This window comes from Lactuca virosa, chromosome 9 (genome assembly GCF_052849685.1).
Source record: "Lactuca virosa cultivar CGN04683 chromosome 9, Lactuca_virosa_CGN04683_v6, whole genome shotgun sequence".
Taxonomy (NCBI): Eukaryota; Viridiplantae; Streptophyta; class Magnoliopsida; order Asterales; family Asteraceae; genus Lactuca; species Lactuca virosa.
In genome coordinates this window covers 145,391,231-145,411,328 of record NC_136434.1, presented here as the reverse complement: position 1 = coordinate 145,411,328, position 20,098 = coordinate 145,391,231, and the positions used below count along the sequence as shown (strand labels likewise).

Genomic DNA, 20,098 nt, shown 5'->3' with positions numbered 1-20,098 from the left:
TTAATGAGTGGTACTTGCTTCATAATGAGAATTTGAGGCATTTGTGGTTGGAAGGCCTTAATTAAGTGAATAGGAAGAGGTAGACTCTTAGGAGTTGACTTGGCCTTCAATGCTAGTTCTAGATATACTTAGAGTTGATTGTATGTACTAGTTCTTAAATGGGTGTAGTGTCAAAAATGGACTTTTGGGTTTTTATGGATAACTTTCGAGATATCTAACCATATACACACATACATACATCTCATACTTATTTATTTTGTTATATTTTTGTCATATAATAATCAAGTCCCCTTATTATTACATATAACATTTGTAAGGACTTAGATATTTTTATAAATATAACTCTTTCACTACATAAACATAATTGTATGTATCTTATTGGTTTTATTAGCATATAACTAGTCGTATACGAATAATAATCTATATTAAACGATTCTTATTGCTAAAATATATATTTATATTTTTAAGAACATCGTACATTAAGTCCTCCATCAAAATTAGTTACGGTCGTCATTCGACGGACATCGACCTAATTTTTACGATTGTTACATTCTCCCCCCGTTAAAAGAATTTCGTCCCGAAATTCAATTGATAGGTGTATCGTTGTCGAACAATTGGGGGTATTTCTTCTTCATCTGATCCTCTCGTTCCCACGTGAACTCTGGTCCCCTTTTTGAATTCCAACGCACTTTCATAATAGGAATGCGACTTTGTCTCAATTTCTTGATTTCACGGTCCATAATCTCAACTGGTTCTTCAATAAAGTGTAGATCGGTGTTTAACTCGATTTCGTCGAGAGGGATGACAAGAGTGTCATCGGCCAGACACTTTTTCAAATTTGAGACATGGAAAACATTGTGTACTTTTTCCAATTCTTGAGGTAATTGGAGGCGATAAGCAACAGGCCCAATTCTTTCAAGAATTTCGAAGGGTCCAATGTACCGTGGGTTTAGTTTTCCCCTCTTTCCGAATCTAATCATCCCTTTCCAAGGTGATACTTTTATCATAACTCTATCGCCCACCTGGAATTCCAAGGGTTTACGTCTTACGTCCGCATAATTTTTCTGACGACTACGTGCACCTTTCAATCGCTCTTTGATTTGCACGATTTTCTCGGTCGTCTCGTGGATTATTTCGGGTCCGGTCCGTACAGTATCTCCAGAATGCCTCCTGGCTAGTTGTGTATCTCCAACTTCTGCCCAACATAGCGGTGAACGACATTTTATTCCGTATAGCGCCTCAAATGGTGTGGCTTTTATGCTGGAGTGGTAGCTGTTGTTATACGAAAACTCAATTAAGGGTAAATGAATATCCCACGTGTTTCCGAAATCTAATATGCAAGATCGGAGCATATCCTCTAAGCTTTGGATGGTTCGTTCACTCTGGCCATCTGTTTGTGGGTGATAAGTCATGCTCATGTCCAAACGTGTTCCTAAGGACTTTTGGAGGGACTGCCAAAATCGTGAGGTAAATCTACTGTCTCTGTCAGAAATGATAGAGATTGGCACCCCATGAAGTTTGACGATTTCCTTAAGGTAGGTTCGGGTCAGTTTTTCCATCTTGTCTGTCTTTTTGATTGGTAGGAAGTGAGCGGACTTGGTCAACCTATCCACTACCACCCAGATGGTGTCATAACCACTCGGAGTTCGGGGTAGCTTACTGATAAAGTCCATAGTGATCATTTCCCATTTCCATTCTGGAATCTCCGGTTGTTGAAGTAACCCTGAGGGCTTTTGATGCTCGGCTTTAACTTTTGAGCAGGTCAAGCACTTGCTTACATACGTAGCAATTTCTGCTTTCATGTTCGGCCACCAGTACAACCTCTTTAGGTCTTGGTATATCTTGTCGGAGCCGGGATGGACAGAATATCTCGTTTTGTGAGCTTCGTCCACGACTAGACTCCTAATTTCTCCGAATTTGGGCGTCCAGATTCTGTTCATGAAATATCGTGTCCCATCATCCCTAAGCTTGAATTTCTTTTCCATTCCTCGCAGGGCTTCTTCCACAATATTTTCTTCTTTTACAGCTTCAAGTTGGGCTTCCCGTATCTGTGTACTTAGATTGGAATGAATGGTCATGGTAAGTGCACGCACACGTCTAGGTTTCACATGTTCTTTCCAACTCAGAGCGTCTGCCACTACATTAGCCTTGCCAGGGTGATAACGAATTTCACAGTCATAATCATTTAGCAGTTCGACCCATCTTCGTTGTCTCATGTTGAGTTCTTTTTGGTCAAAGATATGCTGGAGACTCTTGTGATCTGTAAAGATTGTGCATTTAGTACCATACAAGTAGTGCCTCCAAATCTTTAGGTCAAAAACTACCGCTCCTAGCTCAAGATCATGAGTAGTGTAGTTAACCTCGTGCACTTTTAGTTTTCGTGAAGCATAAGCAATCACCTTGCCTCTCTGCATTAATACACAACCCAGCCCTTGACGAGATGCGTTGCAGTAAACGACAAAGTCTTCTGTTCCATCAGGGAGTGATAGGATTGGTGCACTGCACAAGATGTGTTTTAATTTCTGGAACGCAGCTTCCTGCTTATCTTCCCAGTTGAATTTCACATATTTCTGTGTTAGTGTAGTGAGAGGCTTGGCCGTTTTGGAGAAATTTTCGATAAACCTTCGATAGTAACCAGCGAGTCTTAAAAATTGGCGCACTTCTATCGGCGTTCTCGGTGCCTCCCAATTCTTGATTGCTTCAATTTTTGTGGGATCCACGTGTATCCCTCTATTGCTAACAACATGCCCTAGGAAATGCACTTCTCTTATCCAAAATTCACATTTGGAAAATTTTGCATATAATTTTTCCTTTCTCAACAGTTCCAATATCAATCATAGATGTTAGCCGTGTTCCTCCTTTGTTTGTGAGTATATCAAGATGTCGTCAATGAATACAATCACAAACTTATCCAGGTAAGGTTTACAAACACGGTTCATTAGATCCATGAATACTGCTGGGGCATTCGTTAGGCCGAAAGGCATGACAAGAAACTCGTAATGACCATACCGAGTTCTGAATGCGGTCTTTGGTATGTCGGTTTCCAATACCTTGAGTTGGTGGTATCCGGACCTTAGGTCAATCTTGGAGTAGTAGCTAGACCCTTGCAGTTGATCGAATAAATCATCTATTCTAGGGAGTGGGTATCGATTCTTTATCGTTAACTTATTTGGTTCTCTGTAATCGATACACATCCGAAATGATCCATCCTTCTTCTTGACAAACAGGACTGGGGCTCCCCAAGGAGAGAAACTTGGTCTTATGAAACCCTCCTCCAGAAGTTCTTGTAATTGGCTTGCAAGCTCTTGCATCTCGAAAGGAGCCAATCTATAGGGTGACTTAGCTACTGGTGTGGCGCCTGGGGTTAGGTCGATTCTAAACTCAACTTGTCGGTTCGGGGGTAATCCAGGTAGATCCTCGGGAAAGACGTCAGGAAAATCACATACCTGAGGTATGTCTTTCAATTCCTTTGTTCCACTCTTCTTATCCACTATGTGAGCCAGAAAGGCATAACATTTCTTATGTAGATATTTCTGCGCCTTCGTGCAAGAAATGAGCTTAAGGTTTTTCCCCGACTTATCCCCATAAATGGTTTGGATTTCTCCGCTTGGTAGGGTTAATCGTACGGCCTTCTCATAATACAAAATCTTGGCGTGGTGAGGAGCAAGCCAATCCATTCCTATGATAATGTCAAAACTACCTATGGGAATAGTCAAGAGATTTATGTGGAAAGTGTGGTTGTTTAGAGTTAACAAGCAATCTCTTAGGATTTCGGTTGTGCTTTCTATCTGACCATTCGCTACTTCTACTTCATATGTTGTTTCTAATTTGTTAGACTCATGATTTAAAAGTTGTTGAAAAGACGGAGTTATAAAACTTTTATCGGCACCGGAGTCAAAAAGTATTGTAGCATACAAGTTATTAACAAGGAACGTACCAGTGACCATTGACGGATCCTGAATGGTGTCCCCGTTTCCTATCACAAAAGCTCTCCCTCGGGCGTTCCCACCTTTATTCTTCCCTTTTGGGCAGTTTCGTGAGATATGGCCTTTCTCCCTACAGTCGTAACATGTCCTTTCTTCCCCGTTGTCGGCCCTGGTATCGAAATTTCGATTTCCTCCTGTGCTCGTAACTTCCTTACAATAATTTTCAGTATGTCCCTTCTTGTTGCACTGGGTGCAATGGTAACACTCTCCAGTATGGTTTTTATAGCAGACGTTACACTTTGGGTAATTGTTTGTGTACTTCCTTTGCGGTGCAGGTGTTGTTGCTACGGCTGGAGTTACCGCATAGACCTTCTTAGTTTCTTGCTTCTTTGGTGGGTTTGATTTTCCTCCAAGAAATTGTTTGATTCAGACTTGGGGTTTTCAACTCTAGCCTCCATGTTTCCCTAACTAACCTCATTGTTGGTCAGTCGTTTAGCCATATTCTTAGCGCTTTCAAAGGTTGTAGGTCTCGAAGACATGACCATACCCTTGATCTTAGGAGACAGACCCCAAATATAACGTTCCACCTTCACATGCTCAGGGGTTACTAGAGTTGGACACAGCAAGGAGAGGTCGTTAAATCTGGTTGTGTAGGCTTTAATGTCTGAACCTTTCATCTTAAGGTTCCACAACTCGTTTTCCAGATTCTGAACTTCGTCTCTGGGACAATACTCTTCTATCAGCATGGTTTTCAGTTCACTCCAGGTCAAAGAGTTGGCAGGGATAATGCCTAGTGACTTAACTTGGTCGTTCCACCAAGTTAGTGCCGCATCCATGAAAGTACAGGCAACAAAGCGCACCTTGCTATCTTCAGCACGGTAACTGATCTGAAATACAGACTCTATCCTTTCAAACCACCGGGTGAGACCGATCACACCTTCGTTTTCCATAGAAGTACTTGGGTTTGCAGTTCATAAAGTCCTTATAGGTGCAAACCCTTCGAGCCTCGGTAGGGTTAATGTTTGAACTACTTCCGTGCCTAGCCTCGAGTTCTTCAATTTCAATGATGGGGTTCCTTGCACTTGCGCTTCCCGTGTTTGTCATAGCGATCGCAAGACGGTCTGCAATTATTTGTTCCAGCTCTGGTGTTGTCTGTGGGAGTCCCGTCTCAGGGGGTGGTGCAACAACAGTCGGCGTATCCACAACCGGAATTTCTGTTGGCCGTGAGTTGGGTCGGCCCCTCCTGGGTCGAGATGTTGTGGGCGGAACTGCCGTTTCCAATCTTTCGAGTTGGGGTCGATTTCTGAGTTGTTCACTCCTCTTTCTTGGCGGCATGATTATGATCTATTTATTCATTTTAATTGTAAGTGTTTAGTCAACCATGTTTTTTTTTTATAATTTATAATGTTTTGCAAGTATTTCCAAATGAATTTTAATCAACTAACACAACAATCATCCCGTAACAACACATAATAATAATAATAATATATGCTTCATATATTTCACATAGTCATTTCCAAGTTTTACATTCGCTTACATTACCATAAAACTACTACACAGTTTTAATTATTCATGAGTATGTTTTTTTATACCCCCTTTTTTTGCGTTTAATAGATAAACTAATTCACTTAGTTTCAATAGTGCGTAGAATCTTACCAAAATAAAACGTAGGCGCGCAACTAGGTTTAGTTGTGGTACGACCTATGTACTAGAGAACCTAATTGATTATTTGACGTTTAAACTCTTGTTTGCTTAATTTCTTAAAATTTTAAATTTATTTATAATTTATGGATGTCGCTTGTCGGATTATTTCTCCTTAGGTTTTTGATATTTATTTTATAATGTGTAGTTTATAGGAACTATTCTTGGATCATAGGATCGTCGACCTAAGGGGGAAATCTATGCGTACTAATTATTAGACTTATAGGAATAAGTCTATTAGTGATATGATATAGGTTTTAGGAATACTTGAACCTATTAGAGTAAGCTCGTAGACTATAGTTGTTCTCTTTTAAGGAAAGTACTAATTCGCTATAGTCGTTACCTCTGATACCAATCTGTCACACCCCAACCAACGGCGGAAACACCGGGGTTGCGACTTAAACATTTGGATCATAGTCAACAACATATAAGGAAATAATAACATAATTTATTCGACATTACATTCATCCGAAGTATGAATATGACAAGACACACTGTTTAATAGTCCAAAAGCGTTATACGCGGATTTCAATTTCTTACAACATAAAAGAGACAAAAGGCTACTATAGAGCCAACAATTTATTTTCAACGTCAAACCCATCATCCTCACATGTGGTGAGAGTTCTTCTGGCCACCTTGAACACCTAGAGACACATACATTTTGAAAATACGTCAATAATAATGTTGGTGAGCTTTATAGGTTTTCTTTTGACTCCGAAGATTTTTATAATTCAAAATAATGTTTCCAAAGACCGGTAAATTATAAAGCATATTTTTCTATTCAACCACTTTTTAAACGATAAATATTAGTCATTTTCATGACGATTTTTATTCTCTGGATCTTGTCCGATACGAAAAGTTATGTCGTAAGGAGAAGTATATAACGTCCTAACACTCGACACTCTCGGTCCCAAATTGGGAGAATTGACTCAATCTATATTTATACATCTTCGAATAAAAATCTTCAATATATTAATTTGCCCATAACCGAAACTATTCGTAACTCCTCCACAAGCCGCATAGGCACAATAAACAAGCCACACAGGCACAATACAAATAAACATAGAGGAATCGAGATCGTTACTAACGTTTAAAAGCAGTCGTATAGTAACGAAGAAAGAAACACTTGACGCTTGTTGCCTCGTCAGACGAAGTTGTAGCTAGCAACCACAGACGGAAAATAACCATTCGTATAAATCTTTCCATAAGAATTAGATCTACACCAAAGTTCTTTATTATAAATCTATGCCGTGTACATAGACCTACAGTATATGATTCCTCCTGGATTAACGGTTATAGAGCTAGGTGTCGATTTCAAGATCTGATCCTTACAAGGGAAAAACACACCATCAACAAACTCTCTCCTTCACCCCTTTCGATACATTCATCCCACAAGCACACACGGGATACACAATCCGCGAAATACATGACAATAAAAATTCGTCGCTTCCAATGATCACCAATGCGAGTCTTAATTTATTTATGATTTTATTTTTAGCTAGTACATTTAGTTAAATATTAAATTTAACCTAGCTTTCGAATAAAGAGACGGTAGCCACTCAAACAATTTCAATCTACCAACCGATAGGAAAGATTAGCGTAGTTGAGTACTTCATACGTGTCGGTGTTACGTCGGTTGACCAGTTGTCGCTTAAATCGAATATTTTTGTATTCTTAATATTTACTTAATGTTGAAAACGTATTATTTTCGTTTGCAAGTAAACTTTAGTCTTAAAAATACATACACATTATTTTTCGATAAGATTTCGTATCATACCATAGTAAATAACTACTTGTGCTTTATTCTCATACTCTTGTTATTATTATTTTATCATCTCGTTTAGTTCTTTACTATTAATACTTGGTGAATAATAAACTTAATTCCCTAGTATACACAAGTCATAGAGATATGCCTATTATGACAAGTTAAAAGTGTTCATCTATCAAGATTTCGACACAAGTTCTTAACGATGCATTTATTTATTCCGACAATTAATATAACACTAGATTACTCTTATCTAACATTTTTGTTTACACAAGTGCTTGTAAATAAGTCTAACATTTTATAAAATTCTTGTGTATAACCATTACTCATCACCATCTTTTTAACAAACTTTATTTGTAAGAAAAAAAATAGCGTATATAATAAACATTGTCTAACAGTTTTGTATCTATCACTACTGTGCATGCATGTAACACATAAATTTTAGCCATATTAATATATGATATCAAAATACTCAGGTATGTGTCTCCCCCCAAATAAGTGTAAATGTAAAAACGGGGCCATAAAGACTCACATTTGGAGCGTGATTTTCGGTTCGGTTTCGTTTGACTTCCCGGAAATTTCTTGTCGTAACTCTTCACCAACTCTTGGAAGAAGACCCGGAACTACTCCATCCCGCTGAAATGATGATTATGGGACTGTTTTAGGGTCGAAAAGGTAAGAAAACACGAAGTGTTTCCACCGTTATAGTGGTTCTCGACAGCAAAAAGGTGGCAGGGGCTGTTTCGGCAGCCTCTTTGCCTCCTTAATTTTCTATTTTTGAAGCTGTTTCGCACAAGGGAGAGAGCAACAGGTAGGGGCGAAAACAGTGGGTGTTTGGAGCTTATTTTGACAGCAAAGACATGGAAAAATTAACAGCTCTGTTGCCCTCTTTTCTTGCTGGAAAAATAGGTCCACAACACCTCCAAATAGAGGTGTTCTTGGGGATCACGATGAAATTCCTAGGAAACTTCTATTTCCGGGAATTTTCTGGGAAAATTTTCGTAGGAATAACTATCTTTATCTAGTAGTGAGAATTGGTACATAACCGAAGTAGGACAAATGGAAAAAATTAATGCTGTCATTCTATGACCTTAATCCTAAATAAAAACTAGAAAATGGATAATTCAAGAGTATAGCTGCTAAGATTACATGTACGAGTCTCCTAAGTCCTAGCTACCAAACAACAACAAGATGCTAGAAATGTCTATTCTTCAAACTCCATCCAGCCTGGAACACAAATAGATTGGTTGTTGTCAGAAAAAGAGTTAAAATGTAATTTCCAAAAACATATGCAAGGACTCTTACTCGTGACCATCAAATATTGTATGAAGAGTAGTCGTCACTTTTTGTAAATCAAACAGCTTCACAGTCTTCTGTTTGCCCCTTTACCAAAACAAGTTATTTAAAAACGTAATCTGAACATAAATCCATTGTCGTCCAGCGGTTAGGATATGTGTCTTTCACCCAGGAGACCGGGGTTCGAATTCCAAATGTATCTGAATTCCAAAACATCAATAAAACAAACACATTCATCATCTGTTTTTACTTCCGTTAGTTTGAAAACGGGAGTTTGAGGGGAATGTTTTACTAAGAGTATGCATGTAAAGTGTCAAATTGCATTACCACATCGCTACTAGAATAGAAATCTACAATTTAAATAAGCTCTATAAGTAACACCCTACAGCAGCCTAATATAATCACTAAACCATGTAATAAGCACATAGCGAACTATTCTTTCGCCTTTTACTAAAGAATACCGTGTGCTTGTTACATTAAGTGGCATACACTTATTTTTGGAGAGGTGTCCTTTTTTAGGAAGCCTCTAAAAACTCTTAGTTTTAGCTTTTTAAGCTATTGTTCTGATGCTTGATTGTGAAATACAGATGTTTAGTAGTAAAATGTTAGAATTTTTTTTTAAATGCTTGATTGTGAAACCTTGCTTAGATCTAATAATTGGGAAAATATGAAGTCTCGGAAACGGTAAACAGTAAACACTACAAATTAACCAATTGATGCTTTTTTGACATCGATAAAACCAACATTTGCATCTTTTGTATCTTTGACATCTATCACACCCGATGCATGTCAAAAGCAGTATTATAATGACTAAGTGGAACGTTTTTTGTAAGTACAAGATGACTTGACTTATCACATATGAAAAGGAATTTATAACCAAGGTAGGACAAATGGAGAAAATGCTGTCATTGTATGACATTAATCCTGAATAAAAACTAAAAAAATGGATAATTCAAGAGCATAGATGCTAAGATTACATGCATGAGTCTCCTACCAAACAACAAGATGCTAAGAATGTCTATTCTTGGGACTCCATCTAACCTGAAAACACCAATTGATTAGTTGGTGTAAGAAAAAGGGTAAACAAATAGGTAAACGTATGAAGAGCAGTTATCGGTTTTAGATAATCAAACAGCTTCACAGTCTTGTTGGTTGAGCCCATAAGGCCGTAATAAAATGCCAACACTAAAACATAAATCCATTGTCATCCAGCGGTTAGGATATCTGATTTTCACCCAGGAGACCCGGGTTCGATTCCTGCAATTGAACTTTTTCGTATTTATCCAGAGATAGAAGTAATAGTACTTCAAACCCAAATTCCAAATGTAAAAAAGATATCCAAAAGCATTAAAAGAATTCACATTTACAACGAAAATAAGCTATACAAAAAGAAAAAGAAAAGAACTAAAAAGGCCAAAATTCAAGCGGCTATCATACCATTAATTTGTAGTACAACGAACAAAATCTGGAATTGGAGCTGGACTCTGGAGAATGGGCCTTTTGGAGGATCTAGAAGGCATAGTGCATAAGCTTTCAAAACAGCTGTTAGTATTTTTATCTGAAAAGTCATTACGATTTTTTTTTGTATAAAAACTATTGATAAAATGATTTTTTTTTTCATTTAAGCTATTACTTACCTACTAAAATCGATTAGCAGATTACAGATGTTTACACTAGTTTCTTGTCAACATAAGGTGTATCACATTGTGCTATTTTGGACCAATTTTAGCAGGTAAACAATGAATTAAATGAAACAAATCAAATTATAGTAGTGGAGTCAAGAAGGTTCAATTGCATTCCCACATCGCAAGGTAAACGGAAATGTAGATTTAGAAATAAATGTATAAATAAGGCCCTCCAACAGGTTATGAAATCATGCAAGCCATGTGATGAGCACAAAGCGAACTATTCTTTCGCCTTTTACTAAAGAATATCGTGTGTTCGTCACATCAAGTGGCATATGCCTATTTTTGGAGAGGTGTCCCTTTTGGGATTCTTCTAACTATTCATAGTCTTAAGCTTCTATTGTGCAATTGGTAAATTTAATTTTTTTCCAAATGCTTGATTGGGAAACCTGCTGCAGAAAAATCAATTATGAACTACAAAAATATGAAAGCATTTGTGTTTATACTGATCCTTTGGCTAAAGATGAAGTTTGATACTGTCTTGGAAATGGTTAACATACTTGTTTGACATCTAATGAGCCATAAAAGCTATTTTCAGTTATGGGAATGAGGGCATTCATGTCTTTTGTGTAGGCAAGAGATCGAGAGCAAGTCTTTCCCCATACTGTTCCATTTTTTTTTGTGTGTGTGAAAAATTGCATCTTTTGTATCATTGACGTGTGTCCGGCCAGTGTATGCCAAAAACAATACAACATGTTCTATCATGTCCATTACTACCTAACCAACCGGTTGTAAGATAATATTAACTATACTACAAAAAAAAAAAATTAAGCTTATCGATATATGTAACCCAGTTACTCCTTTATTTACAAGATGAAAAGGTTAAGTATTAAGAAATGGAAAAAAAAAAAAAAACATTGCCTACTTATATTTGTTGTCTTTGTATGAGGATTGGGTTGGTCTTCATTCATTATCAACGCAATCATCTTATCATGGTAGATGTTTTCAACAATCTATCAAATTTGAAGAATGTTATCCGAAGCAACATTTGCAATGACACAATCTTCATATTGATTGTTTAGAAGTGATAAATAACAAATGATTGTTTATTTAAAAATTGTAAATGACCACATTAAAAAATAATTGTAAATAAAAAATATAAATAATAACATGATTAACAACTTAAAATGAACATCTATTAAAATAACTTCAAAGAATAAAACTAATTCTAGATATTCGTCATAGATTAAACAAACCGACTACATAAACCGAACACGATTTATATAATAAAAATTAACATATTATTTGATAAGTCCAAAAGAATATTACCCAAGTTTGAACAATTTATGTGATCATACTAAAATCCAACCGTAAGAAGTTACACTTATATTCCAAAGGTTAAGTACACCTTACCTCCGCGACTCCTCTTAACCTATTAAAACATGTTGTATGCATTAAGTTAAAAAGAAGTGCTCCTATATATCTATCTGGATTAAGTCTTGTTTCCATTAAGTTCATTAAGTAAAAAATAAACTCCACCTTAGACATTTTATGGGTCATGAAACAGTTTTTATATAAAAAGATTGGGAATTTATTGCAAATCTTTGAAAGTTGGTTTGGAAATGAAAGTTGCAGGCACAACAAAGGCTATTTCATAAAGGTGTTGTATTTCAACAACCAAATATTAGAAATATTTGTAAATGATTAGTAACATTGATTAATTTTGTATTTGAAAGCCACTAGATTTAATGTCATAAATTACAAATGCTTCATTTGTTTAACCGATAAAGATGCGTGTTTGTGCAACGTCGATTTCATTGTCATAGTATCTGGAGGACCATAAATCAAATTTAATCAAAGAAGTTTGCACAAGTTCGTAGCCATAAGATATATAAGTCCCATCAATGAAAGAAAATAAAAATATGATGATATAAATTTAAGAGAGTCTATGACAAACAAGTTTCACTTATCTGGTAAAAATATGAAATTTTCAGTTTGTTGCTTTGAGGTGGTACTATTAAAACTAAAATTAAGTTTCAAAAAACTGAATTACTAGTAATTAGGATACTATTTGTTCCTAACTAAAACACCAACTTTAATTTACTAGTAACTCGTCATAATATAATAATTCAAAATAAAGAAGTATTGCTACATTCCCACATTGCTAGTTGAATGGAAATCTACAACTTTTACAAACCGTATAAAGAAAGCCCTTCACCATCCTTTTGAAATCATGCGGCCATGTGATGAGCACAAAGCCAACTATTCTTTCGCCTTTTACAAAAGAATACCGTGTGTTCGTCAAACCAAATGACATATGCCTATTTTTGTAGAGGTGTTCTTTTATGGAATACCTCCAGCAATTAGTAGTTCTAAAATTTACAAATTGTTGATAGTGATATTCAGCTGTGAAGTATATAATTATAAGGTTGTTCCTCCAATTGCTTGATTAAAAGCCTAGCTAATAGTATTAAATTATGAAATACAAAAATAGAAACCAATTTCATTAAGCTATAAACATTCGTGCTTTATTGATTTTTTGGCTAATGATGAGTAGAACTTGAAGTTCGACAGCAAACACCACAATCCATTAAAACTTATGGTTAGAGATACAGTCGGGCCGGCCAACCCAGGCTTTAACCAATTAACGGGTCAAGCGGGGTAGGCCAGTGAGCCTCAAACATGCTATTTTTGGGGGTGTTCCCAAGCCTCAACCAGGCTATATCGGGGTTCTTGCAGTCTGCCCGGGTTTATATCCGAGTCGGCCAGATAGAGCCATAGAGGGCTTTTATACTTTTTAAAAAACTTTGAAATTTTTTAACATGAAGATTTGAATCGTATTAGGAGCAATTGAAAGTGAGATGTTATAATGAACAAATCAACAAAACTTCATTGCTAGTTTTGGCTTCTAATCCAACCTAAACTAATTATTTATATTGATTTTATGTGTTTATATATATAAGGAAGAAATAGCAATATATTTTTATAGATGTTGATCTTGGTTCTAGGTACTGAATGTTTAAACTGCAGGAAAGTGTCTGAGTTTGTTATAAATGCAAAAAAATAGCAATATATTTGAATATGTTATTTAGAGCACCGTACTCTCATTTCTTTCCATTTCATGATGAAATGAACGTAGGATGATATACGAGTAAAACAATTACAAGGACACTTAAACAAATGATAAAGAAAAAAATCCCGAATCATGCATGCCTTTAGGCCTGAGGGCAGCCAAGCAAAGCCTGTAGGCTTTAATAGGCTACTTTGGAGGGGCTCATCTACTTGTTTGGCATTTCAAAAAAAAAAGTTATATAAAGCAAACCTTTGAACTTAGAGACATCCCACAATAGTGTGGGAATGAAAGCTCAGTCACCTGGAATGGTGTTGTAAATTATGTTTTTGGTTTAAAAAAGTTTTTCTTTTCAATTTTGGTTAAGTTCCATGTAATGTTGGTGGTCTCTTTCAAGTAAAAGTACTGTTTTTGGTCAATGAGTATATATTAACTTTGCAATTTTTATCCCAAAATTACAAGATAAAACCTTTTCCAAGATAAGGCCAAAATTAGAAAAACCTCATATTAGGACCAAAATTACAAGATAAAACCTTTTAGGACCAAAATCGAGAAAAACAACTATACTCAAGGACCAAAGATGTAATTTACTCTAAAACCGCAAGGGAAATGACATTGTAGCACATTGATGTATTGCTTTCGTCCTACTTAGGTCCTCATATTTTTTTTGCACAGTAGATCACGTAACTTGTTTTGTAAGTGTTAAATAGGGTATTGAGCCCCAATTATTGGTTTACTGGTTACATAAGGTTACATGGATGACTTATAATGGATAGACCACGTGTTAGACACATCCTCAAGGATGTGTTTCCATATTACAACCTTATACTCCATCTGGTAACCCTTCTCATTTATTATTCCCCTTTTTTGAGCAAACAAAAACCCTAAATAGTTAGCTCAATGTCTTCATCTTCGTCTTCCTCTAAACATCAACTACGAGCTGTAACCACAAACATAGACATTAAGAAGTGCTTTTGTGACTTTTTTCCAAGGAATGCACCTCTTGGAATTTGGATAACCCTAGATGTCGCCTCTGTGTTGAGGTTTTAGTTTTGGTTCCATTAACTATAATGTAAAGATTTATGCATAAAATTGTGAATTTTATTTGTAAAAACCCTACCTTTTCATTTGGACAAACCCTTATATATTAATATTAAACCCTAATATTCGTTCATGTCTCCTTTGTTGTCACACAAGAGTTACTTGAATACCAAACTTCTTTATAACTTATGCTCTAAGTTTCCTTACACTCATCTTATGCTTATGTAAAATTTGGTTTGTATATTGACTCCTTATCTATGCATATGTAACAAGTGACCCTTACTTAAAGTTTCTTGCAAACATGTGTGCACTCTTAAAATACTTTATCTAGAAGGTATCTTCAACACCCATCCAGGATGCCCATAACATGAATGTGTAAGTACCTTTACAACACAAAACCAACAGTAGTTTCCTATCATTCTTTTGAAAACAAAGTTGGTACCTATTGGCCACAACATAGTTGCACAACATCGTTTTCACTTGTCCTAGGTCCTTAAACCTCATACAAGTACAAGCTTTTGCTTTTTACAATGTAAGGATTCATTAAAAATAGGATACACTTGTGCATATTGGTCTCACTTTCACTCGTATTAGCTTCATCATCGTTGATGTTGAAGTCCTCTCCCTCACGAGCAGACAATCTACTTAGAATCTTATGATTTCATGTTTTGTTCGTAATTGTTGTTTCCTCGGTATAAATAACATCAATTTCTATCATGTTAGCTACCTCTTGCTTATTTTCCCCACCCATGATGCATGAATCATGTTCATCCTCTTCATTGACTTCATCAACAAACCACTCCTCTATTCTAGAACCGATATCGTCCATATATAGGGAAAGTTTACCATATGTTCTGTAAGAAGAAAATAATGAAACTTGCATTGTATAAATCATTTGCAATAGGGAGAATCTCATCCAACAATGTTTTGTCTAGCTTGGAGTAGTAAAGTTTCTTGCATTCTTCTTGCATGAAACGTTCAAGCCAAATCGCACACTTAGAAATCCATACCAACAAAATCATTATCGTCAATGGTAATGGTGAAACCACTAACATAAGAGAAGGGATGTCAAACACATGCCCCATTATGGTTGAGCTCCAATTTTCCGAATAAACTCCATCAACATTCAGATTTCATGTCCACTACTTTGATGCTTTTACACTTCAAAAAACCCTAGTTTTTTTTTGTCTACTTTTTTGTTTATGGAACGAATCGGTGGAAGAAGCTATATTGATATGTAACATCCCGAAATTTCAGAAGTTCAATGAAGGGACAAAAGTGTAAATAAAAGAAGGGACTCGACGAGTAGGTCTGCTTACTCGCCGAGTCGGAGCGGGATTCTGTCGCGGTTTAAGTGGCCAACTCGCCGAGTCGGCGGCTTGGACTCGACGAGTTGGTGTTGTAGAGAGAAAACCCTAATCCCGGGGGTTGTGCCCTATATAAAGAACATTATAACCCACCCTTAGCCTCTTTACTACCCTTTTGAGATCCAGAAACCCTAAAATCGAGTGAGCCTCCATTAATAGAGAGAATAGAGCTTTGGAGGAGGAAATCTTGGAAAGGGGCTTGAAGATCAAGAGGCTTGCTGCAAAGGAGTGGTGTAGATCCGGGATCTACTTCAGTTTTAGCTTATATTGGAGGTAATAATCTGTTGCTTGGGCTCTTTTGCATCTAGATCTTTTATCATTTGAGATTTGGGGCATTTTTGGTATGATTGAGAGCTATTTCGAGTTAGAGGCTTAGATCTGAGGTTGCTACCTCGGATCTAGGCTTGTGATGGTCCAAAATGTCATAAAGCTCCTGTCTAAGAGTTGTTGGTGAAGCCCCCTAGTCCTTAACCCTAGCCCTAGAGTGTTTTGGGCCTATATCTCCTTGGTTTCATGTTAAGTTTGCCACTTTATGTGAGGGTTAGACTGTAGAAGAGTGGATCTATGGATTGGAACCCCTGCATGGTTCGAAAAGCCATTGTATGGATTGAGAACTGGAGAGACTCAGCGAGTCACATGGGTGTACTCGACGAGTTGTATGAACATGTGCATGAACTCGGCGAGTTGGAAGAACAACTCGGCGAGTCTGTTGAAGATTGCCTTGGACTCAGCGAGTCTGGTTGCAGAACCCCAATCTCTTTTGGTTAAACCTCGAAGCAGTGAGTCGGGAGGTGACTCGGTGAGTTGAGCAGGATGCGACTCGGAGATCGTTGGACTCGACGAGTCTTGGGGTGACTCGGCGAGTTGAGTCGTGTTCTAAGAGTTTTCAGAGTATAAGGACTCGACGAGTCAACGGGTTGACTCGGCGAGTAGAGTCAGTCATGAAGTTTGACTTTGGCCTGGACTTTGACTTTGACCTTCATGGGTGTTATGGTAATTGGTTATTCATGTCAATGGTCCATTGATGGCTATAGGTGTTGGAGTTGGGACAATGCTTCGGGTTTGTGCTTTCGTGGTTCGGTTCTTCTTTTCAGGTGAGTTATCCTCACTGTACTCAAGGGTCTAAGGCACCAAGGCCGGCCCTTTGAATTGTTGTTTTGAGCTTGTTATGTTTTGTGATGATATGCTTGCTAGTATCCTGGTAGATAGGATAATGATAGGGGGATATGCTTTGTTAGCTTAGTATCCTAGAGGATAGGATAGCTAAGTGATGGCTAGTTTTGTTGGATCAGCACCCTGGTAGTTGGGTAGTGGTTATGAGTATAGACCTGTAGTTGGTCTTGCCTTATGTATGCTGGTAAGAGGTTACCCGTGGTATATGCATGTTGAGCCGTAGCAGAGGGTATTCCATCCCGGTAGGATGATAGGGCCCTAGTATGTTGATTTTCGTAGAATGTTATGTGGTTGCTTGTTATGTATACATGTTGCTAGTATAGGTTGGCATTCCAACCCGATGGTTGAGGGGCCTGGGGTATTCCATCTTGCGAGATGATTGGACCCATGGTAGTTGTTATTGTATGATAGGAGGTGGGGCATTCCAACCCGATGGTTGTGGGCCAGGAGTATTCCATCCAGGTAGGATGATTGGACTCATGGTAGATTGGCATTCCAACCCGATGGTTGAGGGGCCTGAGGTATTCCATCTTGCTAGATGATTGGACCCATAGTAGCTGTAGTAGTATGTATAGGTGTATGGGCATTCCAACCCGATGGTTGTTGGCCGAGAGTATTGCATCCCGGTAGGATGATTGGGCTCGTAGTATGTTGGCATTCCAACCCGAAGGTTGAGGGCCAGGGGTATTCCAACCGGAAGGTTGATTGGACCCATAACATGTTGTTCTTTGATGTATGTATGTTTATGTGTGTATGGGTACTTTGGGGGAACTCACTAAGCTTTCGGGCTTACAATTGCAATTTATTGTTTCAGGTAATTCAGGAGATCGTGGCAAGGCGAAGGCGTGATCGTACCGCTCCTCATGTTTTATGATTTATGTGATATGGTTCTGGGGATACTCTGATGTTTAAACTATTTTGAAAACAAGATGTATGAACTTAATGGTTTTGAAATGAAATAAAATGTTTTAAATTGTCTTGAATTTTATGGGTGTTACACTCACCTTTTTAAAATGATGTGGATTTACTTATGTGGCGTTAAAAAACATATATTTAATATTATCAAATCCATGTTAGCAACAAAATCGAATGACCGCTTCACATTTCTCAAAATGGTGTAATTGACAAGTGAATTCATACATAGATGACCTGTTGTGTAAAAATACATTAATGACCAAATCGGGACGAAAACAATACATTAATGTTCTACAATGTCATTCTCCCAATACTATATTCCTTGACTCTAATGTGACATATTGTGTGATTGTGGAAATTGAAATTTTCTTCATTTAATGGAAAAATCATGCAAAACTTTAAAACACTAGCATACAAAATAAGGGTGGAGGAATATGTGGGTAAGTGGGTTGATCTTTTACATGTATAGAACAACTCAAAGGTTGTTCAACTTAAATAAATTCTTATAAAGGTCGTATATCGTTATAAATAAATCCACTTCCACACTTGCATCACATGGGACATAATAAGATTTTGCAATTTTCATATGATGCACTAAGGTGAAAATGTGCAACCATCAAAACAAAAATCAATTTGAAATTTTAAAAGAGGACACCATTTGCACATAACTAAAAACACCAATTTTCATCACAAGTATGGAGAAGAAAGAAGTACTGCTACATTCCCACAACACAAAAATTGGAAATGTAGAGATTGAAAGATCATGTGCTTGTTGCAACAAGGGGTATATACCTATTTTTGGAGAGGTGTTCCCCTTTGGAATGCTTCTAACAACTAAAAGTTTTAAGTTGCTATTGTCGAATTGATAAATATTTATTTGTTTTCCAAATGTTTGATTGTGAAACATGGCTTAGAATTATTAACTATGAACGCAAAAAATGAAATCATTTGTGTTATATAGATCTTTTGGCTAACTATGAAGTTTGATAGTCTCGGTGACTATAAACACTACAAGTCATTTGATACTTGTTTGACATCTAAGAGGTCATGAAAGAGTTTGAAATTTAACGGGGTATACTAGGGAAAACTATTTTTATAATAATAATGGGGCATTCACGTCTTTTGCATAGACAAAATATCAAGAGCAAGTGTGTCTTATCTTGTTCTAGCTTTTTTTGGTGGGATAAAAAATGCATATTTTCTTACATTGACATCTTTCCAACCGAATGCATGACAAAGGAAATACAATGTGTTCTTATCATGTTCCGTACTAGTTAAATAACCAACTTTCCGTAAGGAAAGGCTAACTTATTAAATCGTAATATATGTAAACTAGTTACTCCTTTATTTACTAGATGAAAAAGTTGAATAACAAAACATAGACAAAGACATATGCAAGAAAACCTTTATATTTATTGTGTTTATTTCTACACGTTTTGAGGGATTTTCTAGAAATCATGTAAAATAGTTTTCCTTGGAAATTCCTACGCATTTCCTAGGACATTCCTAGAAAGGTCGAAAAATTGACAGTTTTTCGGAAATCCCTCGGAAGTTCCTATGCATTTTCGAGGAAAACATTTATTTTAGGCATTTCCTCGGAAATCCCTCAGAAGTTCCTATGCCTATTTGATGATAGTGTTGTTGTTGATATCTGTTTGTCGGTTTTTGTCATTTTGTTGTTTGGTTTTAGTGGTGTTGTCGATTTTTTGGTACTTCTAGTGTTGTCGATTTTTTGGTACTTTAGGTGTTATCTTGTTTTTTGGGGGATTGTTTTTGTTGTGTTCGTCTTGCTTGTTGCATTATTTGTTTTAGTCTAAGTTTTGTTTGTTTAGCTTCTTGTTTCTACGTTTAGTTTTGTTTGAACTCTTTTGTTTTATGTTAGCTTCCTGCTAGCTTTATTTTAATGTTATTTGATGCCTTTCAAAAAACTAAAATTATGTATGTTTGTTTTAACATGTTTTTAGGTTCGGGAGTTGGAAGAAAGACAAACCTAAATGCAAACCCAAGCCGAACGATATGCACAGTTGGAAGCTCAAATGGCTGAAATCATGAGACAACTCCATAATAACACTCCACCAAGTGGTAGTTAGTTATTGTTGAAAAGTCTAATACATTTCTTTGATATTTTAAATTATATTTTTGATTTTAGATGTTCGCTTAAACTTGTTTGAAAATGAATACATTTAAATTTATGTTTGTCTTTGTGAAATGTATTTATT

The 20,098-nt window shown here is 36.7% G+C and overlaps 3 non-coding genes across 3 annotated transcripts; all 3 read left to right on the top strand.

Annotated features, from left to right (window-relative positions):
- Nucleotides 1–9,095: 9,095 nt before the first annotated feature.
- Nucleotides 9,096–9,214, top strand: LOC145141523 (U5 spliceosomal RNA). Its single transcript, XR_013722721.1, has one exon. It is a non-coding gene; the product is annotated as a U5 spliceosomal RNA (small nuclear RNA).
- A 1,354-nt stretch (nucleotides 9,215–10,568) lies between these two features.
- LOC145141531 (U5 spliceosomal RNA) lies at nucleotides 10,569–10,685 on the top strand. The gene has a single exon (XR_013722728.1). It is a non-coding gene; the product is annotated as a U5 spliceosomal RNA (small nuclear RNA).
- A 1,865-nt stretch (nucleotides 10,686–12,550) lies between these two features.
- LOC145141539 (U5 spliceosomal RNA) lies at nucleotides 12,551–12,667 on the top strand. Its single transcript, XR_013722734.1, has one exon. It is a non-coding gene; the product is annotated as a U5 spliceosomal RNA (small nuclear RNA).
- The last annotated feature ends 7,431 nt before the right edge of the window (nucleotides 12,668–20,098 follow it).